Raw genomic sequence first — 24516 nt, 5'->3', positions numbered from 1 at the left:
TTACCAAAATTAAATCAAGACCAGATAAGCAAATTAAACAGACCTATAACAGCTGAAAAAGAAAGAAAGTCATCAAAAGTCTCCTAACCAAAAATAAAATCCCAGGACCAGATAGTTTCAGCTCAGAATTCTACAAGATTTTCAAAGAAGAACTAATACCAATACTTGTCAAATTATTCCACACAATAGAAACAAAAGGAACATTGCCAAACTCTTTTTATGAGGCTACAATTACCCAAACCACATAAAGACATTACTAAGAAAGAGAATTACAGACCAATCTCACTCATGAACATGGATGCAAAAATACTCAATAAAATACTGGCAAATTGAATCCAAGAACACATCAGAACCCTCATTTACCATGATTCAATATAGCTCTTGAGGTCCTAGCTAGAGCAATAACACCAAAAAGAGATCAAGGGGATACAAATCGAAAAGAAGTCAAACTCTCACTATTTGCTGATGATATGATGGTTTACATAAGTGACCCCAAAAATTCTACCAAGGAACTTCTACAACTCATAAACACTTTCAGTAATGTAGCAGGATACAAGATTAACTCAAAAAAAAAAAACAAAACAAAACAAAAAAAAAACACCAGTAGCCCTCCTGTACACAGATGATAAATGGGCTGAGAAAGAAATCAGAAAAACATCACCCTTTAAAATAGCCACAAGTAGCATAAAATATCTCGGAGTAACTTTAGCCAAACAAGTGGAAGACTTGTATGACAAGAACTTTAAATCTTTGAAGAAAGACATTGAAGAAGACACCAGAAAGTGGAAAGATATCCCATACTCTTGGGTAGGTAGAATGAATATAGTAAATCTACAAATTCAATGCAATGGCCATCAAAATCCCAGCAAAATTCTTCGTAGACCTCAAAAGAACAGTACTCAACTTCATATGGAAAAGCAAAAAACCCAGGATAGCCAAAACAATCCTGTACAATAAAAGAACTTCTGGAGTTATCACAATCCCTGACTTCAAACTCCACTACAGAGCTACAGTACTGAAAACAGCCTGGTATTGGCATAAAAACAGACAGGAGGACCAATGGAACTGAGTCAAAGACCTGGATATTAATTAATCCACACACCTTCAAACACCTGATTTTTGACAAAAAAATAAAAAAAAATCAAATGGAAAAAAGGAAGCATGTTTAACAAATGGTGCTGGCATAACTAGATATCAACATGTAGAAGAATGAAAATAGACCAATATCTATCACTATACACAAAACTCAAGTTGCAGTGGATCAAAGACCTCAACATAAAGCTAGCCACATTGAACCTCATAGAAGAGAAAGTGGGAAGTACACTTGAATGCATTGGCACAGGTGACCACTTCCTAAATATGACCCCAGTAGCATAGACACTGAGAGAAACTATTAATAAATGGACCTCCTGAAACTGAAAAGCTTCTGTAAAGCAAAGGACATGGTCAACAAAACAAAACGACAGCCTACAGAATGGGAAAAAAATCTTTACTAACTCCACATCAGACAGAGGGATGATCTCCAAAATAAACAAAGAACTCAAGAAATTGGTCATCAAAAGAATAAATAATCCAATAAAAAATGGAGTATAGACCTAAATAGAGAACTCTCAACAGAGGAATCTAAAATGGCTGAAAGACACTTAACAAAATGCTCAACATCCTTAGTCATCAGAGAAATGCAAATCAAAACAACTCTGAGATTTCATCTTACACCTGGAAGAATGGCCAAGATCAAAAACAATGCTGGAGAAGTTGTGGGGTAAAGGGAACACTCCTGCATTGCTGGTGGGATGTAAGCCCCTTTGGATGTCAGTTTGGCGATTTCTCAGAAAATTAGGAAACAACCTTCCTCAAGACCCAGTAATATCACTTTTGGGTATATATTCAAAGGATGCTCAATTGTGTCACAAAAACATGTGCTCAACTATATTCATAGCAGCATTGTTTGTCATAGTCAGAACCTGGAAACATCCTAAATGCCCCTCGACTGAAGAATGGATAAGAAAAACGAGGTACATTTTCACTATAAAGTACTACACAGCAGAAAAAAATAATGACATCTTGAAATTTGCAGGCAAATGGATGGAGCTAGAAAACATCATACTGAGTGAGGTAAGCCAGACCGAGAAAGACAATTATCACATGCACTCACTCATAAGTGGTTTTTAAATATAAAGCAAAGAAAACCAGCCCACAATCACAATCCCAGAGAACCTAAACAACAATGAGGACCCTAAGAGAGATATACATAGATCTAATCTACATGGGATGTAGAAAAAGACAAAGTTTCCTGAGTAAATTGGGAGCATGGGGACCTTGGGGGAGGGTTGAAAGGGAAGGAAGAGGCAGGGAGGGGAGCAGAGAAAAATGTAGAACTCAATAAAAAATCAATAAAAAATGTAAAATTAATCAAATATAAATTTTAAAAATTTAGAACCTTTATCAGACTGGCTATTTCATAAAGGCTAATTATTTGTTGTAAGTGACTAGTGACTTCTTTTCTTTCCTTTCCTTTTTCTTTTTTTTCTCTGAGATTATGTCTCACTATGTAGCCCTGGCTGTCCTAGAACTCCCTCTCTAGTCCAGGCTGACCTTGAACGCATGGAGAGCTCCCTGTCTCTGCCTCCAGAGTACTAGGATTAAAGGCATGAGCTACCATACCCAGCTATGATTAGTGACTTCTATATTAAAGACTTCTATAGTGTGTATAAAAGCTGTAGTCTATGTGTTCTGATGTTACTTTCAAGATCAAAGTCTTCAGAAGTGAATCTCTGGTTCTTTATTTATTAGGGTATACAGATAGCAGAGAAAATATTATCAGTTTTCTGTCTCAATAATCTTTGTATAGCATCTTTTAGGAAAAATTGAGAAAACAAGAAAAAACAGAGAGAGGGAGGGAAGGAGGAAAGAAGGAAAAGAGGGAGGGAGGAAGAAAGGAGGGAAGGGAAGGAAGGAAGGAAGGAAGGAAGGAAGGAAGAAAGAAAAAGGAGCCTAAGCAGGGGGTATCAGCATGCAATGGCAGCAGCTGGTAGAGCTTGTTGGAAGTAAATTCCCCACATGTTCACACAGAACTCACTCTAAGGCAGAGAGTATTTGGAAGCTCTGCACTTCTGTCAGTGATTCCAAACAGATGACCATGAAGAGGGAGAATTTGAATCCCTGCTCAGGAGGTTTCATTGACCAGGACCAACCAAAGGTGAACTACATACCTTGTTTGGGCTCCGGCTCTTTTTCCCTTGGAGAGCCAGAGATTGGAGGTGGGAGAATAATAAACCCAGCTGATTTAAGAGTCCATTCCAGGCTCTAGATCGCAGGAGTCAAAATTACCATACCAGAACTGCGTAATTGGCTTTCTTTTATTTTAGATTAAGAAACTATCAGGTGTTAAAATTTATCCCAACTCTTATTTTAGTTGGTGAAGTGGGTGGTTTTGTATTCTGTCCCAAATTCTAGCCAGCAGTCCCATTCTGGCCTTAGAGATAAGCACAGTTCTTTGGCAGTTTCTCTATTGACTAATTCATGACTCACTTTGACTCTATTTATGGATTTCTGCCCTTCTTATTCCCAGAGAAGATTTGAGGCAGCTTACAGTAAAAACAATATACTCAGGCACTTTCAAAATCAGGGCAAAACAAGGCATTGTATTAGGATAGAACAGTCATTATTTCCAAAGAGAGAATGGCCCAATCCCACTGTGTCTTTTTTATAAGATTGATTGGCAACTTTCGCCCTAGGTGTTCCAATTTCAATCAATAGCCCGCAAATAGCACAGATGGGATTATCTTATATTTAAGACAGAGTTGCAGATCAAATTATCTGCACCATGTGAGAGCTCATCCATGCTTGAAGCACTATTTCTAAACGTAAATGAATAGCCAAAGTCAAAACAGAGGAAAGCAATATGACAAATTTCAAATTAATCTCTCCCAAGTACCCAGTATTTTCACATATTTAAATGTATTTAATGCACAGTTGCTCTAAGCAAGAATCATCAGAAAACACTGCCTCTCAACTGATATAATTAAAATTGTTTGTGGCTACCATGTGAGTAATGCAAGTGTACTTAATTCATTGGTTTATTTCAAGTCCTCCAGCTATTAATAGTATTTCAAAGAGAGGCTTCATGTTTAGAACCTATCCCCCCCTTTATCCATCTGCTGTCAATCAAATAAAGGTTTTGGGCTAGATGGTGTTTCATATAGGGTTCTTCTTAATAATTCCAATGTTTTCTCTCTCTTTACTGCCACACAAGAAATCTATTTTACCAGCTTGGAATTTTTTTGCTGTGGCCCGTACTTCAATGTTAGGCACATTTATAATTCTCTACTCCATGAACTGCTGCCTTGCAACGCTCACAGGGCACAGGCAGGTGGGCCTCCTGACTGGCCTCTACAGTGCCCCACTCAGGGAGTTCATGCGCGAAGCTGCCTTTAAAAGAACACTAAGTCAGCCATGTAGGTGAGTGGAGAGAAGAGAAGAGGAACAGAGGAAGACAGAAATGGAAAACCTGCCGCTCAAATATAGGGACTGCAAGGTCTGGTCGTAACTGAGTCCCTTGAGGGACTGAAGAAGCACAATCAGTAAGTGGTTAATGCAGACAAAATAAGAAAAGGTTGGCTTCTTTCCATCTTTTTTTTTTTTTTTTTTGATACTCTAGTGAACCATTTGCAGAGAGATCACTAATATCTTCTTGGGAATTCTTTCCTTTTGGAGGAAGTACTTTATGGAATCGTTTCATGGGGAATTTTTCCCCTTTGGGAGATATAGCAGTGTTTGGGGACAAATATGGTCTTTGTACGGATCCTGTGTTGCCTTCAGTACAATCTTTTATTTTTTATTTTTTTTATTGAAAAAAAATTCCGCCTCCTCCCAGCCTTCCATTTCCCTCCCCCTCCTCCCACTCCTCTCCCCCTCCCCCCACTCCTCTCCCCCTCCCTCTCCAGTCAGAAGAACAGTCAGGGTTCCCTGCCTTGTGGAAAGTCCAAAGTCTTCCCCCCTCCATCCTGGTCTAGGAAGGTGAACATCCAAACTGGCTAGGCTCCCACAAAGCCAGAACATGAAATAGGATCAAAACCCAGTGCCATTGTCCTTGGCTTCTCAGCAGCCCTCATTGTCCGCCATATTCAGAGAGTCCGGTTTTATCCCATGCTTTTTCAGTCACCGTCCAGCTGGCCTTGGTGAGCTCCCAATAGATCAGCCCCACTGCTTCAGTACAATCTTTAACCTTCCTTAACTCACCCACTGATATAATTAAAAGCTGAAAGTCATTGGTTGTGTGTGTGTGAAGGCACACGTGTCTGGGAATGTGCTCACACATGTGTACCCACGTATGTGGAAGCCAGAAGTTGAAATGAGGCCTCTTCCCCAACTGTTATTCCCTCTGCTTTTTTGAGGTAGTGTTTCTCATGAGCCAGCTGCTCACTGTCCTGGCTATGCTGGAGGGTAGGGATTGCATCCCCAGCTCTGGGACTACAGGTGTGCATTCTATGTGTGGCTTTTTAACCGGAGTGCTGGGGCTATAAACTCAAATATCAACGCTCACATTGCAAGCACGGTATTGATGAATCTATCTCCCCTGCACCCCACTTCCACTGCAGAGCGGGGGGAGGGGGCGGGTGTTTCTGTTTCTATTTTGATGTAGCATCTTGTCCTGTATAGCCAAGATTGGCCTTGAATTCGTGATTCTCCTGCCCTAGCTACTCAAGAGTTGGATATTGGGTATGCACCAGTCTAAGCTCCCACTTACTGATGTGAAAGTATCAAGTTACCTTACAATATTTTTATAAATACAGACTAATGTGATTTCTAGAACATGTCTAATTGAATGTCAGGATAACAGTCAATGAACATTTTGTGAAACAAACACAGTGCTTAGACTATGCATAACCATATTTTTCCTCTCACAGATTCTTTTGAAATTTCTTCTCTGAAATCTATTTTAAGAGACAATTTCAACCCACTATCTTTTTCTGATGGAAAATGATGCTAATACATGTGAAGCAACTTTTAGTAAAACTAACCTAACAGGATTTTAGGTGGCTGATATCAATGTGTCAAAGATGTATAGAAAATTTGTTCAGATTCTAGTAGATTAGAATCTAATGAAAAAAGGCCCAGAAATTTCTGGTATTCTCTTTGTGTGACTTGAAATATCTGTCTCTTTTTTAGATTCCTTTCCCAGTGATATCAGAGAGTGGGGCAAAGACATAGTTTATCAGCTAGTTTTTGATGCATAAAAAATTACTTTCAAATTCAGTAATTTAAAGAACAAATATTGTCTTCCTGATCATATATCTGCAGACCAACTGAGTCTTCTGATAAATTTTTGGGCTCAGCTGGGCAGTTCTAATTTCACCTGAATGTCCTGTTGAAATTTTTTTGATATGGGTTCCTCTACAGCTGTGCTTTTTATGTATTCATTTTAGGGGACAGGATGGTGAAGACTTAGCTGTCTACTGAGAGAGTAAGCCTGTGGAAGTATGAGCATGCAAGCAAAATCCACGATACTCCTAAAGTCTAGATCCTGCGTGGGTAGCAGAACTTCTGCCTACAGGCCATACCTGGAACAAATCACATGAATAGATGTACGAAAGGAAAGGAATCAGCTCAGACCCCGCCCCCCCCAACCCAAGTTCTCGGCGCAAAAGAGATTTATTTGCCTCTGAGGAACAATGGGGCAGGGAGTAAGAGACAAAGACAGGAGATAGAGGATGAGGGAGAAGGGAAAGGGACAAAGAACTGCCACTGGATGGAGAAGAGACAGCTGTGGCCCATAGGCAAATCCGTGATTTACAAAAGTAAAGGGGAAGACACCATGCTAGGATGAGGTGTTTAATTTTAATTAGGCATAGTAAACAGGTGAGCTAAAGGGAACTTTTTTGATTGTTGGACTTCAGTACTTTGATAGCTGGACCTTGGTAGTCAGTCTCAGGAGGAGGAAGCGGGCAAATAAGGGGATAGATCTTGGAGACTAGCTTTAGGAATGTAATTTAACAGATTTTAGCCAGGCAGAGGGAATGAGGGAGAAGGCAGGGCCGGCCAGAGCCACATGTTTGGTGGGCTAGTCCCTTCAGTGTGAAGTCAGGAGTCAAGGAAGTGTGCTCTGCTAGAGTGAGTGAGACTGTATCATTACTTGGTAAAGCTAAGGATTTAAGAAAGGATTTGAGTGTGGAGGAGAAGCCATCGCAGCGGGAATGTTGAGGCAGCTGACTACACACGTTACCCCCAGTCAGGAAGCAGAGAAGATGAATGTTAACACTATTCAGCCCATTTCCGCATTTATTGTGTCTGGGACCCCAGCCCATGGAATAGGCTGGACCTTAGATAGGTCCAGAGTTAGGGTGGGCCTTCCCACTTTAGCATAGTCTAGAAACTCCCTCAAAGAGATAGCCAGAGATCTGCCTCCTTGATGAGTCTAGATTCCACCAGTGTGGGAGTTAGTAGTAACCCTCACAAAGGTCAAGAGGAGAGGCAGGGGGCAGGGCCAGGAGGGGCAAAATCTCCGTTTTCTGAGCAGGCAAAGATTGTAATAAACCTCCCCACATTATGAAAGATTCCCTCGCATAGCTGTTAGGCACCACTGGATAGTATTCTGAACATTTTAAAATAAACTGTTTCAGTGGAGCTGAAATGTACTAATTTTGAATACTTAGCCATCTGGAGCATTAGATGCTTAATTACAGCTGAAAACATGAATGAGTAGTGCCAGGCAGTTCCTCCCAGTGAGTCCAAATTGTGTTTGTCTTTATTCTCACAAGAGAGAGAGAGAGAGAAACAAAAAAAGAAGGGATATGCCAGTGTCGGGCTATTTTTTGTTCTTTTCTTCTCTATTTCTATAGGCACATATTCAAAATCTGAAGCCATGCCAAGATCCTTGCATCTTTTTTGTAAACCATTAACTGTAAATGAAAGTCTGTTATGTTCAAAAAAAAAATAAAAACAAAGCAAAAAACAATGGCCATAGCAAAACTCTGTCTTATTATGACATCCGCCTTTAATGTCAGTTCCCTTGAAGATTACAAGTTTTACTGTTTTGCTTGGAGCAGATTTCTCCCTGTTGGATCTGTTCTCTACTCTCAGCAACTAGCCACAATCGTAAAAATAAAAGAAATGGTGCTTCCATTTTTATTGTGAGAAATAAAATTTGTTTCTAATTATTGAGCTAAAACTGTAAGAGCCTTCTAAAAAGCCATCGGACAGGATGCTATATTTAAACTTTTGTAACATTCATATGGTTACAGACTTCAGAAATCTCATGTTCTTATTATGTCTTATGTATGTTAAATGACAGTAAAAGCTAACTAGGTAAACACTGTGGGATGAATCAAGATATGTTTAGCCTTGCCCAGTTTTTGCAATACTTGCACATATGACCCTCCATGCCTTCAAAGAACTTGTGCTCTGTTGGGAATTAAAGAAGAATGATATGAAACAGTCAATTGCTTTGTTTCTCAGTTTGAAGTAACCTCTCTTTATGCTATTTAATTGGGTCTATTTTTACATTTGTTATTGTCTCTCACGATACACTACTTATATCTTTCAGAGCATTTACCACTGTTTGTGACTGTATGTTGGCATCTGTAGTTATTGCCTGTCGTACTTACAGCAGGTTCTTTGATTTACCCACTGATTTATAACCCAATCTTAGCATAAGGATCAGCACTGGTAGTTGCTACCCAATGGTGATGAATTAATAAATCAGTGAAGAAAGAACGCATAAATACAGCTTGAGCAAGATGCACAGTTTGTTGTTGCTTTGAGGATCCGGTGTGTTTGGTGAGAAGAAAAGGCAGCCAGTTAAGGAGATATGAAGGAGCTATGTGTTTCTACCCTCGCTTTCTACCACCCAGCATGAGCAGCAGCTTGGTCAGTTCTAGACACACAGTTCATACTTGGAGTGACCAGACACACCATTTTAGCCTTCTTGCTGTTGAGTCCTGGTTCTTGAAGGTGGCTCTTAAAGAGTTAAATGAGTATCACAAGATCTGCTTATTACAGTGAAGACAATTCGAATAGCAGGTACTATTTTAAAAGCTGGGGAGATGGCTCAGGGGTTGAGAGCCCTTGCTGCTCTTCCACAGGACCCAGGTTTGGTTCCCGGCACACATATTAGGTAGCTCACAGAACCCTTGTTCCGGAGGATCTGGGTGGCATCTATCGGCAGTGGTACTGCATACACATGACTCGTGAAAAACTCAAGGAGGCTCACGCACATCTATGCAACATGAACAATGTCTTTAAAATCACATCCAGTGTGCCATGGACTGTGGTCCAATGCTTCCGTGTATCATTTCTGCTTCTGAGCAAGAGTTGTAAGTGGTAGATACTGTTGCTGAGTTTATTTTACACGGAGGTAATGAGTGATGAATAGGTAATGAGGCTAAAGAAGGTCTTGGCTGGGAATTGAATCCAGTTCTAGCTGGCTTTAGGATACGTGGTTTTAGCTGAAGCCTCTCTCAAGGAAAAGCAAAAGAAAATAAAGCCCATGACCTATTTCTGCTTCTGGTGGATTTAATTTCATTCTCTAGGTCAGATAGTCGTTCATTAATCTAATAAATCAGTAATTACCGAGCTTTTAGGTTTTTGATATGAAAACATTTACTCATTCACTTCATCATCAAACAGCTTCTTGGCACGCCTTTATGTGCCAAGTGCTGTTTTAAAAGGTTATAGCTTGCCAGTAAACACTAGCCAAAGATCCTTGCTTTCCAGAAGCCAGCATTCTAGATAATAGGTTACCATCCCAAAATGAGGGCATCATTCTAAGCAACAGAAGGTATTTGCTCAGTCAGAAACAGCCAGGAAAGGTTGAAGGGCATGGCCAAGGGGGTGGGGGTCAAGGGAAATGTTAGTTTCAGACCTAAACACTAAGGTGAGATGAAGCCTCAGGGCAAAGGGGACCCTGGACAAAGTGCACCATGTGGCCCTCTGTAGCGTCACGGCCCAGGCCATAGAAACAGTCGATGCATAGGACTTTGGGTGGGAAGGGGGTGAAATGACTACCTTCTAGGTCCTCACAGTTTTGAGGTGAAAAAGCTAAACAAACGAACGAGGTGATTATGGATAATTAGGGTTGACAGTAGGACCGCATAGGAAAAGCACATGCTGCCTTCTGAGCACAGGAGACGAGTGACCCTCGGACCAGGGGCGGATGACATTGTCTAGCTGCTGCTGCTGCTTTTCATGTTTCTAAAACTAAGGAGACTTATTTTTGTCTTTTCGCAGACAACATGAGCATCGAAAGAGGCAAAGGAGCCACATAACAGGGCATAGATATGCGGGAAACAAGCAGATGCTCTGTTAATGCCAGGGGTTGGGTTAGACGAGGGAGCCATGGGCTGTGGAGGAACGGAGGTAGTCTGGTACCAGACTGTAAAGAGCTTCGCTTGCTTCTAGGATTTGATGAAAGAACTTGGATTTGATGCAATGATAGATTCCATACTTCAGAGCATTGAAGTCCAGGTGGGTTAAGAAATTTCTATGGTAACAGAGGCAGTTAAGTGGTACAGACAGGATTTAAATGCAAGCTGGTCTGGCTTCAGGACCCAGGAGAGTCTCAAAGTCCTTGTTGCTGTAACATAAGGGCCTGATGGGCAGATCGTGAAGTGGGAGACTGCGCTTGTTTGGGGAGACGGGGTTCCCCCTTGTCTTTTAGAGCCCTAGAATCTGCTCAGTCTGCCACTTTTTCCCAAGGAATCCAGAGTGCCAGTTATTTTACAAACGTTGTCATAGCTCCTATTTCTCATTTTAATAACATTATACGGTGTCAGAATAACTTCATTGAACTCACCCAGCAAGTCAACCTCAGACCTGAATCAATGAGAAGAGGAAGTTGAAATAAAGGTGCGCTATAAATGTACACACTCAGCAGGAATATGTTAGGTCCTATTTTTAGGTTCAGCATGACATGTAAAAGCAATTACGCTGCACAGACTCAACTTCAGTATTTAGACATAGAGGTGTATGAAAATTAGATGGATAAATATATTAATAGTGCAGTACCATCACAGAAGGCTTTCTTCTTCTGTTCTAGAAAGGTAAATGCAGAAGCCAAGGCAGTAATAGACGTTCTTGCAGGAATGTTTCATGTCAGAGTTGTTAACGGGAAGGAATCTATTGCCCTGAACTCAGGGTCTTCTTGCTATGTTAATGTCAGCATTAATGTACATAGCGAATGTACTTAAGTTCGAAGTAAGACCTGCAATATTTATCCTGGCCTATTTTTCTTTAAAGGGTTATTTTTATTTTATGTGTATAGGTGTTTTGCTTGTGCGCATGTCTGTGCGCCGTGTGTATGCAGTGCCTGTGGAAGTCAGAAAGGGTGATCTGATCTTATGGAACTGGAGTTACAGTTGTTCATGAGCCTACTTTAGGGGGCTGGGAACTGAACTCGGGTTCTCTGCTAGAAGTGCTCTTAACCTCTGGGCTCATTTCTCCAGCTCCATCACCCCCACTACCTTGTCTTCTTTCCTTTGAATATGTGTGCATGTTCTAAGAAAAGGTTTGTAAAAAGTATCCAGTTTTCAGATTTATACTCTTTTGTAAATGGAGACCGTGCTTTCGTTTACCAGCTTCTTAGACCCGAATAATCATATAGAAACTATTAATGACAACACTGTTTGGCCAATAGCTCAGGCATATTCCTAGCTAGTTCTTACATATTAAATCAACCCATTTCTATTGATCTATGTATCACCACCAGGCTGTGGTTTACTGGTAATGTTCTGGCATCTGTCTCCTTCGGTGGCTACATAGCATCTCCTTGACTCTGTCTACTCTCTCTCTCTCTCTGTTTGGATTTTCCACCTGACTTTCTTCTGCTAAGCCATTGGCAGAAACAGCTTGATTCATCAACCAATAAAAGCAACACATATACCAAAGGACGTCCCACATCACCCTTTACTTGAGAGGATGCTGATGCTCAGGTACAGTTATAGAAGGATATATCATGGGCCTGTCGACTAGTATAATACTTAAGGCAGATAAACTGAGGTAAAAAAAAATATCCATCTACCACCTGAATGACAAGATGTGTGGCTTTTGTTGCTGTTTGTTGGTTTTCTCATCTAATATTCAGGGTGGGAATTTGGCTCTGGTGAGCTCTTCACCAGGCACCAATTTGAAAATTCAAGGTTGTTGACTACCACGACAGCTTCAAGGTCTTCCTTCCAGGCCCTCCTGATGTTGCCATCTCAGTCAACCTGAACTGGGGAGGAATATGGAAAAGACCAGTGGAAAGTCACTTGTCGTCAAGATCTGGAAGTGGTGTACACCCTATCTATGAATATACCAGAGAAGAGAGTTGAAGCAGCTGTAATACCTATGACAATGTGGCTGCATGGCCATAGAAGTAATGTATTGCAGTGAGCGGCTATGACTGTAACTGATAGCCTTTTTATTTGTTTTGTTATTTGGTGATAGAGAAATGATTCTCAAAGAGGAAACATAAATCTCATATTATTTACTACGGGTCCTAGGCACTAAATTGTCACACTTACAAAACTTTAAACCATTTGACTAGTATGGATATTCCTGACTGACATTGTCTACCATGTTAGCTTTCTCATACGTTAAGTCAAGTTGAATGACATTTTTCACAGCTACAGTTATCTACTGGGGACTGTCAGTTTAGTCCCACCCACAAGGTTTGATTGATAGGTCTGTAATTGGCCCTGAGAGTTCACATTTCTACCAAGATTCAGGAGATGCTGACTCCTCTGGTGGAGGGCCACAGTGGCTGAGCTTTTGCTAAACAGTTGGCCTTTTCTCTCCTTGCTTTCTTTCCTTTTTTCTTATTGCAAGGTGAATTTTCTCTGAGCCCAGGAGTACTTGGAAGATATCTGCCACCTTCTGTCCCCAAAGTGGAAGGCCTTCGGAGCTGGTAAATGCTGTTCACGCGGTACTTTAGACCTGCCCTCTTCAGGAAGATTTTAGTGGCAGAGAAACTGAGAGTGGGAATGTTGCCTTTCCAAGGAGAAACCTTCTTCTGCTAGCCTAGACTGTTTTGCTTGCATTTTCTTGTCATGGTCTCTGAATTCAGTCTTCCTGTTTAAACTTCTGGCTTCCATGTGATATTTAAACAGTCTTCCCTGACGTCCACTGAGTGGGAAGTCTTACCTCTCTGGGAAAGGAGACCCTCTCTGGTAGCTATGCCTTTTCTGTCAAGCAATGAGCTTCTCAGCTTCTATGGGATCTTACAAAATGTTTAAAACTAGGAACTGGACAGTCTTTGAGGTACACAGAAGACTGGTGTGTGGATTAATACTTTTATGGTTTGACATCTTGGGCTTCATTATTTGATAAATTGTGCTTTTTGTTGGCCACTACAAGTTGCCTGTACAACCCTCGATTCATCCATATTCATAATCTTTAAATCTCTTTTCTTCCCAAATGGTAACCTCAAGGCAAAAGGAGTTTTCGTGAACCACTTTATATTCTTTGGCCCAATTTGTCCACTTACTTCTGTTAGAGATTCACTGTAAGACACTACAGGTACTCCTGTGCCTGGGGCAAGAAAGTACAAAATAGATTTCATACCGCAGCGTCAAGTCTTATGGGTAATTAACTCAGCATGCTTCAGCTGGCTTTGTACCAAGTGCTTGTTTGCCCATGCCGAGAAAAATAATACATTGTCGCTCTCATCAGCATCTCAAAAATACTTCGCAAACATTAATTAAGGCTTATCTCACGTCCCATCATCCCCCATTTCCAGATGAGGAAACTGAGTGTTTGGAGCCGACAAAGCAATTTGCTGCCGCTTTTCTGTTGGGTTCAGTGGAGTGTGGAGCACAACGTGAGATGTTGCCCTTTAACCTTGGGGTCATAACTCCTTCCTGCTGAGGTGGCAGCTGACACCACATCAAGCTGAATCCTCACCTAAATCTCTCCTGAAAATGCTGACTGCAAGTGGAAACAGGAAAGATGCTTGGCTGAGCTTCATATGGATAAATCCAGAAAATAATGTGTGTGTGTGTGTGTGTGTGCTTCTGTGCATACCTTTCACCATGTATGTCATGTGTATATGTGTGTGTGTGTTTGCATGAACATGCTTATGTGTATGCTTCCGAGCATGTGTGTCTTGTGTGTGTGCATGCACATGCTTATGTGTATGCTTCTGAGCACGTGTGTCTCATGTGTGTTTGTGCGCACGTACATGCCTCTGTGTATGTTTTTGAGCATACATCTCATTGCTGAGACTGAATAATTTATGTGTAGGCAACAATTTTAAGAGTTAATTTACGAGCAGGGTGTGGTAGTGTGAGGCTCTAATTCCAGCAGTTGGGAGGCAGAGGCACTTGGATCTCTGTGCATTCTAGGCCAGCCAAGTCCACATAGTGAGCTGCAGGCCAGCCAGGGTAACTTAGCGGGACCCTGTCTCAAACAAGAGGCTAACTTGTTCTGTGGAGAGAATGACCAACGTATGGCTGACGGCAGAGACAGGTTATGCTGCTTCCTTCCTAGTGTCAGGTCATGAGATACTAAAAAATAGAAGTTCATGCAGCACTTATGAAATGCTTACACCTCAAATCAGCATCCCATAGGACAAGGGTTTTTTTGGGTCTGTAGTGGGGCTGTGACTGAACCCCAGCTCACAACAGTTGCTCACCGGGCAGTCACAGCTGTGCTTCCACAGCCCAGCAACTGTGTGGCCAGGGCTGCTTATTGTCAGCCTGCAAACCAGCCCTGACACTTGGCCTGGGAGAGCCTCCATGATGGCACAGTGGGAACCCCTTCTCCTTTCAGCGTGGGCCCAACCTCTTAGACCAATGGGTCCTTCTTTCATGGAGCCCTGAACACCTGCTCATCTGGCTTCCTTAGTTTCAGTCCCAATATGGTCCAGCGCTAGAGATGGCCGGAGCCCTCCATGCAATGCCCTGAACCTGTTTCCTAGTCTTGATTCTCAAGGCTCAGGCCTTTGGTGTGGGTTTTGTATAGGGCAGCGCTGGAAATTATTTTATTTACTTTAATTGAGATGTTTTAAAGATGGCAAAGAAATGGCTGACTATTGAAACTCAGGTTTGAAAACTAAGTGTGCTGTAGAAGGTGTTCTATAAGCACACCTCACCTTCAGCTAACATTTTAGATACCTGTCCATGAATGCACAGGCTTCTGCTTTACTATTGCCTGATCCACTTTGCTTTTGTCTCTGATTTGGGTTTCCCCTTCTGCAGCATAGGTTGTTCTTGTGCAGCACGGTGATGCTGTGTCTTAACCACTTCCACATTCTTATCCTTTAGTTTGATGCTTTCATGTGACTGTGTTCATCAGAACTATCTAGAAATCTTGATTTGGCTAAAAAAAATGTATGCATACACATACACACAATTTTTTTTCCTGGTTCTCCATCTCAAGGGGTGTAGATCTTAAAAGTCTGGGATGGGCCAAAGTGGTTGTGTTTTTAACAGACCTGTCTAGGCTGTGTTAAAATATGAGAAAGGCTACTTTCATTTTTTGCATTGGAAGCTTTACTCTGTGAAATATTGTTTTTTGGGATCCATCAACCAAGCCCTAGGAACAGCCTTGTTTGCTTACTTTCTCTCAAAACTTGCTTTATAACTGCATACCCTGTCTGGCCTACGATCCTGTGTTTCCCTGCAGGCTAGGGGGAAAAGAATCTGCACCCAGAAGGAAATATAACTTTCAGATAGAGGTTCTAATTAAAAAGAAATCTCTTTATTGCACATGGTCATCTATAATACTATTAAGAACCCCTTGGGGGGTAATTACTGGATTTTTATTGTTTTAACAGGAAAAATGGTATGCTTTGGGTAGCTCAGATTTTAAAAAACTTAATAGTTACCATAAACCAGAAAGATGATGTCTCCAGTTTATGCTACGTAATCACTGAATATTTAAACTCAGAACTGAAAACTAGGTGCGTTGTATATGGTAGTAACATAAACATAGTTTACATTCATTTAGCATTTTAGATGTCTGTATATGCTGTACATGCATATATTCAATGTGGGCTATTCATCAGCTTCCAGATACTGATGTGTTCCCTGCTACATACATACATATATACATTCATAAAATGGCAGTCCACATTCAAGAAATTCAGTTCTTGCTATTATTATCATCTGATTCACCCTGCTCTCATTGTTCTTTATTGAAGTTCACCATTTCTAATTACCACTTGTAATCCAGGTTATCATCCCCTAGCCCTGTAATCCTGAGACTCTATCCAGCAGTCTGCTATCATGAAACAACAAGAAGGGTCTGCTCAGGGGTGAGCGAGATTGTTTAAAGGCTGCCGATGCCACACCCTATACACATCACATGCCATCATGCTATGACTTAGCTACATGCCAAATCAAGTTCAGGCTTTTCCCCACCCTCTTTGAGACAGGGTCTTACTATGAGTCCAAGCTGACCTGAACTTTCGATCCTCTTTTTTTTAGCCTCCCAACAGTTGGGATTATAGGCCTGGCTCCTCACGACTTCTGTTGATAGTGCTTTATCAAAACAGAGCCATGCATGTTTGTTGATGCACTGTCTGTATTTGTTTCTATGCCATGAAAGCGGAGTTCAGCAACCGCAAAATAGATTCCCTGACCCACAAGCTTGCAGAACTTGCTCTCCAGGACTTTCCTGAAATAATTGGCCCATTTACCCTGTGCTTTCGGGTGGACCTTTTCTGTTGTCACTCTTGACCTTAGAAACCCAGTGGCAGGTGTACGATGGACTCCCGCGTGACACGACATTTCCCCTGCCCTTCCTGGAGGACTGGGGTCATTTACTAGCTGTGCATTTTGTTGACTGCCACTGTGTGCCAATGTAGGGAGCTGCCTTAAAAGCACAACACTGCTTTCGTTTGTTTCCCCGTCTTTGCTTTTTGCCGTGAAGATCCAAACAGGTTTCCGCCTAGTTTTCTAGGTAGAAAAATCTTAGCACTGCTAGTACTTTGAAAGAGATCTTCTGCCTGACTCTTCTGCACCGGGCTGTGAGATAGGCGAGTTTACTAGCATGACTTTAGCTCTGAGTATTTTTTGGAAAAAAATAAATTAACAATTGACAAATGAAGAGATAAAAAATGTTAAACTAGAAAAAAAAAGAAGAAAAAGAAACCCACATCAAATATAGAATTTCTCGGTGATTTAACATGCTCCATCTCAATAAGGAAAGTTAAGTTTGGTATAATTTCCAAACTGGTTAGCATACATTCTGAAGACTAGCAATCTGGCAGTGGTGGGGGAGTTGTGGAGACAATGGGGGGTGGTGGGTGTGTATGGAGCAGCAATCAGGAGATCCTGGCCCCAGTCAAGCCCTTGCTTCCTCCTGCTTGTTCCCCCATCAAATCCCTGCTGGTAGATTTGGGCTGGAAATTCTCTTCTCACCGCCACGGCTTTGCTCACCTAGTTGAAACACCACGAATCTGTGGCGTCAAAGTCTATACTCGCACCGTTCCAGCGAGTAGAACTGCTCCGCTCTAATTGTTTTAAACACGATAGTTGCTGAAAACAGCCTCCAAAGACTGCCTCAAGAGCTCGCTCAATTATTTAAGATGCGAACGCAAAGAAGCAATACATCCCGAGGAAGACACCCCATTAATTAACATGTCTCTGGCTTGCCATTGTCCTGCTTCGTGTTTTCTCCCACTGTCAGGTTTGTTTAGTTCATTAATAACTAAGGAAGAGTTTTGTTGCCTGTAGAACGTGCGGTGTTTATGTTTCTGTAAAAACCTGGTTTGTTGGTTATATATATAAGCCAGAAGGGCAGCTTCCTTTCTCCCTTCCTGCCTGAGTTCGGTGGTGCATGGCTGAAGTCTGTCCAGCCCACCATCAGTAGGTTGAACTCCCCCACCATATCTATGACTGGGCAAAGCTCCTTCTCTGTTTGCCGGGACTGTTGTTTGACGATCATGGGTATTTACATTATTGATAGCTTAGCTTTTCCTCGAGCGGCGCTCACTTACAGTCACACCTGCAAACCCAGTACCAGAGGGATTCGGCTGAAACCCCTAATGCAATCAGCGGACCTGGGTAAGCTTGTTACCATTGCATTTGAGCCAATTGGTCCCCGTTCGGGTCTGATAGATCCTGGAGGCGTTTATGAGTTTTAAATGAATACTTTCTGGAACAACGCGGTCGGAAAGCGTCACGTGGGCCCCGAAACGATGGTCTTGAAATGGCTTCAGATGGTACGCTGGAAGCCCAGGCACCTGGAGCAATAAACAAGCAGGTGCGCAATGGGCAGCATGCATCCTCTGACTCTGGATAGGTAGTAGGAAATTAACTTCCGAACACAACAGAGAAATTTGGCTGTACTTAGGGATCAGGCCTCCGTCCACGGAGTTCCTACACGCGGGTTTCTGCTCCGGAAAGTAGAACTCTAATTTGTATTGACTTTCTGTGATATATCTGTAGCTGTTAGACAGCAGGTCCCTGCCTGGATCAGGACAGCGGTGACCAAAGGCAGTTGCTATTTATTTTTCCCCCTCTCGTGCCGTCTTTGAGAGAAAGTTCTAGCATTTTAATCAGGAATAGCAGGTGCCTGTGGGAGTCTGATAGTTTCCTCATTATAGCCCACACCTGTGCAGACACCAAAGCCCTAGTACATGGGCTTGTTAAACACTGATTGCCGTTGCTTCTCTTTAAACTCAATGGCTTGGAATGCCCCCCCCCCCCCCCCCCCCCCCCCGCACCTCCCCTCCAGGTGGGTTGGACCTGTCTTTTGCCAGCTCTACATTATCAAATACTGCACACAACTCTTACCGGCCCCATATTTAGTGATACTGGGTGGCTCGAAACTAGTCAAGTTGGGAATATTTATAAATTTGTTCCTTAAAGACCCACTGTTAAACATTTATTAATGAAGTCCTTCCTACCCACTTTGGTCTTCTAAAATGTAACAGGCACGTAGAACCTCAGTACCTTTGCAACCAAGGAGAAACTGGTGCTACTTCAGTGGTCTAACATGTTTGGTTCGTTTGTTGGTTTGTTTTTAATATTAGCAGATGCCATAAGCCAAGCATTGTGAACTAAAAACATAGGTTCTACTCCTGTAAAAATTACAGACATACAATTTGCAAGTTTAACTAGTAAAAACATATCATTCACTGCTTTTATTATACAACTGTCATGTAGTTTAGAACTAAAACATTTTATTATCCTAAGGATAAATGCAACATCCCACAATTCTCTTCTCTCCAGGCTGCCAACCACACATCTATTCCCATTTCTTGAGATTAGCCTGTTTGTGGGCATTGCATAGATGAATTCATATAGTTGACGTTTGCTTTTTGTATCTATCATTATTGGGCAGAATATTTCCAAGCATATATCAGGAGTTCATTCTGTTTTTTGGAGATGTTTTTCAACATTTTTGTTCACGTCCCCTCTGACCTATCAGCTGAAGAAATAAGAGTGCTCCCTTCCTACACATAAGTAGAGGGCCCTTGCCCATGAGCATCTTATGACTTGCTCTAGGGTAGAAAAGCAAGGGGAGACAAATTTGATATTCCCATTTTCGTGCTTTTTCAGTTGTTATGTTTATTTGGTGACTAGTGTGTCCCAAATCTCATCATTACCTATTTCTCCTTCCTACTTTCTCTCAACTACAACCACTTTTCTTCTTCTTCTTTCTCATCCTCCTTCCTCCTTCTTCTTCTTTCTTCTTTGTCCTCCTTCTTCCTGTTTTTTTTTTTTTTTTGAGACAGGGTTTCTCTGTATAGCCCTGGCTGTCCTGAAACTCTCTCTGTTGATCAGGCTGGCCTCTAATTTACAAAGCTCTGCCTGGGATTAAAGACATGTACCACACGCCCCCACCTATAACCACTCTTAATTTCTCCATGGTTTTAGCTTTTCCAGAGCATCATAAAGATGTAGTTAGTTATACTCTATAGAGTATTTTTTATTTGTTAATAGGTTTGTGAATTTCTTCCATGTCTTTTAATGGCTTGATGGTGAATTCCATTTTTAGCACTGAATAACTTCCCATTTCCTGACTGTACCACATCTTTACCTTCTCACTGACTAGAGTGTATCTTGGTTGCTTCCATGGTTTGAAAATTAAAAGTAAAATTGCTATAAACGTTTAATGTGTAAGTTTTTCTGTGGACTTAAGTTTTCAGTTCTTTGTGGTAAATATTCAGGAGGGCAATTACTTTACTATATAGTAAGGATGCACTCAATTCTGTAAGAAATTGCCAAACTATCTTCCAAAGTAACTACATCCCCCCCCCCGTCTCTTTTTCTCCCTCTAGCTGCATGACATGTCATTGTGTGCATCACTAATTTTTAAAAAGCATTCTCTACAATGCCTATACCAGTTTAATTTTTATTTTTAAGCAATGCATTTGGACCTTGATTTTCATATAACTTCATTACTTGTGGCTAGGGTCTGGGCCTCTTATTCAAGGAACTGCAATGAAGACTCACAGCTTACACAGATTTATAATAATAGTAAGGTAACTTTATTCAAAGCAAAGTGATACCATAGATTATCAAGAAAATACACTGTCAACAGTGATAACTGGCCACATGAATGGGCCTGCTCAAAGACCCCAAGTTAGTGCTGGGGCTTCTTTCATGGCACCTAAAGGAAGGAAGAGTTTAGTTATGAGGTGTATACGTTGGGGTGTCTCTATTTTGATTGCCAGGGCTGGATTAGATAAGCTCTTTGCAAACCATCTTCCTTTCTCTTCTACCATGTACAACTAAAGGGCAATGAGTTTGATGGCCCTAAGAGGAGAAGCATTGTCCACTGCTCACAGTGGTGTGCACAGCTGGTTTGATGCAGGCTGGGGTGCTAGACTGCCATCTGTTGGGAGATGCACTGTTTGGAGGGTAGTTAGTATGCATAGGACCTTCAAGGAAGGTCTCGGGTTCAAGTGCGTTGTTAGAAGGTGGTGTGTGCACAGCTTGAACCAAGTGGAACCCCAGGTTGCCTAACTGTTACCTGTGCTTGCTTGCCTCAGCTTTATTAATATAGTTCATACTTCCTGATTAAGAAAATAATTACAACTGTTCAGTGGTTACATGATAGTGTGTTATTGTGCTTTTAATTTTCTTCTCCCTGGACTCTAGCCAAGTAAGGCATCTTTGTCCCTGCTTATTGGCTATTCATGTGTCTTCTTCATTGTGTATTTAAATCCTTTACCTGTCTTGGGTCCCTTTTCTCTGTTGTTGCATTGTGATATTTCTCTGTTCATAGAGGCTACTTGATATCAAATATACGATTTGCAATTATTTTTCTCATTTCGTAGATTATTTTCTCCATTTATCTGCAATTTTTGTTATATATGGTATTTCTATCTGATAATATCTATTTTTAAATTTGTTGTCAATGGTTTGGGTGTTTCATTTTATTTATTTTGAGCCAAGGTTTTGCTATGTAAGTCTAGCTTACCTCAACCTTGTTATGTAGACCAGGCTAGCCTTGAAATTCACAAAGATCCAGTTGCCTCTGCTTTCTGAATGCTATGATTAAAAAAATATACCACCATAGCCAGCTATTTTATTCATTTATTTTAGATGGTTATATTTTTATTTATATGTATATATGTTTATGCATGTGTATATGTATCTGCAGAGGCCAAGACAGAGAGTTAGATCCCTGCAGTGGAATTATAAGCAAGTGTGAGCCGTCTTACATGCATCCTGGAACCTGAACCTGGGTCTTCTGAAATAGCAGCAAATGTTCTTAATCTCTGAGCTATCTGCATAGCCTCTGCGATCTTATTTTTCATAACCTGTTTCCCAACCCAAAGGATTTTGAAGATTTAACTGATGATATTGTACAAGAATTTTATAGTTTTAGGTCTGTTATTCACTTTGATTCATTTTTAATTCTGATTTATTCTTCATTGTTTGGTATGTGGCTATCCAATTGTTCCAGAATCACTTATTGAAGATTGCTTTAGGGACTGGAGAGATGGCTCTGTGGTTAAGAACTTTGCTGTTTTTGAAGAGGACCTGAGTTTGATCCCAGGAACCCATATCAAGTGGCTCACAACCACCTGCAACTCCAGCTTCTGGGAACCCATCCGATACTCTCTTCTGGTCTCCCTAGGTGCGTACACTCAAGTGTACAGACACACAGATTTGTAACTGAAAATAAAACAAACCTTAAAAAACGGAACGGACTGTTCTTTTTCTACAAAATAGCCTGTTGAAAACCAGGTGGTCATCAATCTGAAGGTCCGTCGCTGTCACTTTGTTGATTGGCACGGCTGTGTGCCAGTGTGACTCCATCTTGATCAGTAAGTCTTTTAATAAGTGTTGAATTTGAGAAGTGTGAGTACTCTGAGTTTGTTTCTCCCAAGCATGTATTGCTGTTCATGTTCTTGGATTTGTACAGGACTAATTTTCCATTTTCTTATTTTTTTTTGTGTGTGTACTCAAACTAGTGTGCCACAGTGTGTATTCAGAGGTCAGAGGGCAACTGTGGAGTTGGTTCTTGCTCTCTGCCTTCTGAGATCATCAAGCTTGTAGAAGAAGTACCCCCACTCGCTGAGTCATCCTGCTGGCCTTCATTTTCTTATTTTTTCTGAAGCAAGGCAGTCGGGGTTTTGGTAGGGTCCGTGCTGACTCCCCAGTGTATGAGTGAAATCCAGAGGATGGGCACAGGGTGCCCTCGGGTTACCCATTCTTAGCTATTGTCTGTCAGCTGTTGCTTCACTATTTGCAAAGGTTCTCCTGCTTCTTGGTTAAAGTTACTCCTAAATATTTGATTTTTTAAAAATGTTAGCGTACATGGAATGAATTTGTTTTAATTTTTACTCTTTATTGCTCTGTATGAAATATAGCGGATGTCTACATGTTGACCTTGTACACTGCCATGTACCTGGTATTGGCCCCAGCAATGATGTGTGTCTGCTTACCCATTTGTGATTTTGGAATGTGTCGTGTGTTTTTCAAGGCTTCTAACTCTAATATTTGTGAATAGAAACAGTTTTACTTCTTTCAAATTTGGATGCTGTTTCTTTTTATTGTCTGAGTGCCCTAATTCTAGTTCAATATTAAATAGGAGACAGATAAATATTTTTCCCCAAATATTGATCTTTGAGACAGGGTTTTATGTAGCCCAGGCTGACCTTGTACTTGTTAAGTAGCTGAGGATGTCCTAGAACTTTGGGTCCTCCTGCCTCTGCCTCACAAGTGCTAACTATGGGCATGTACCACCTTGCCTAGTTTTTACCTGGGGGTGGAATCCAGGGCTTTGTGTATGCTAGAGCAAATAACCACACTCTCAACCCTTTTTCTACAGGATTCGTAGTAACATCCCTACTTCATTCCTCTTTTAATACCTCGAGTCTTTGCTTTAAAGAGTATTACATATGGGACCAGAGAGATGGCTCAGTGATTAAGAGCACTGGCTGCTCTTCCAGAGGACCTGGGTTCAGTTCCCAGCACCCATATGGAAGCTTACAACTGTCTATAACACCAGTTCTATCCAGGGGATCTGGCACCCTCACACAGAAAAATGCCAATGCATATAAAATAAAATAAAGAATATTGTATTTATTTCTTTATGTGCTTGTGCTTTCATTCATGTGTGTGCATGTCTGTATGCAGGTGTGTATGCATGCCTGTATGCAAGCCTTGTTGTATGTTTGGGAGTCAGTTCTCTCCTTTCCCGTGAGCCTAGAGCCCTGAACTCAGCTCCTTAAGTTTGGTAGCATGGGTCCTCACCTGCACAGCTATCTCACTGGCTTGTCTGCTTTCTTCCTGATTTAGAAAACTAAAAAAATGTTGATTTTATTGATATTTTCTTGCCACCCATTTTGAGTTTTGTCCATCCCCCCCCCAGTTGCTTCCCTGTTTCTATTTTATTATCTATGTTATAATCTCTAGTATTTTCTTTGACTTGCTTGAGATTTTCCTGTTTCTTAAGGTGCATGATGAAGTTATCGATTTCAGATTTTCCCTCTTATTTGGTGTGAGCATTATAAAATTTCTTATGAAGCTTTTTTTTGCTGCATCCAATTATTTTTCTCATAAATCTTTCCCTTCTTGCTTGCACAGAACCTCAAGGTCAGTTAACAAGAGAGCACCTCGCCTTTCCGGGTTTTTTCCTGAGCAAGTACACGCTCTTGGCCCTGCACACGGTTACCTTGATTTGTAGGACTTTAGTCAGATACTTTTGGAAAGCTCTTGTTTCTCCCAGAGCGTTTGATTTTCCAGACCTTCATTCCAAAGTTTTCAGTTCCTGTGTTGCTCTCCCTAACTAACAAATTTTCTGATATGGCAGAAACCAAACTTTCTGCTTGGGAATGTTTCGAAGCATTCTTCCTGTCCAGCAACTCTATAGCCCTGGGTGAGTTCCCAGTTAGATGAGATAATGACAAGTATATGGAGCAGGTCTTCTAGGGAGCTGAGGACTAGTCGGGAGCAATGAGTTCCTTCTGTCCCCTCTCACTGAGCACACAGCTGTCGGAGGATGCTGAGGCAGGGGCTGGTGTTGGATCCGCTAGGGTCAACGGCTAAGGTGAGTCACGTCACCACAAAGCTTGCTCTGTCTGCTTCTGGTACTCATCTTGAGTCAACACCGAAGCACTGTGGGCTTGCTGCG

Source organism: Microtus oregoni, unplaced genomic scaffold, assembly GCF_018167655.1.
Source record: "Microtus oregoni isolate MIOR12 unplaced genomic scaffold, Mior012 000164F_ref0000179, whole genome shotgun sequence".
Taxonomy (NCBI): Eukaryota; Metazoa; Chordata; class Mammalia; order Rodentia; family Cricetidae; genus Microtus; species Microtus oregoni.
Note: the sequence above shows the minus strand (reverse complement) of the source record.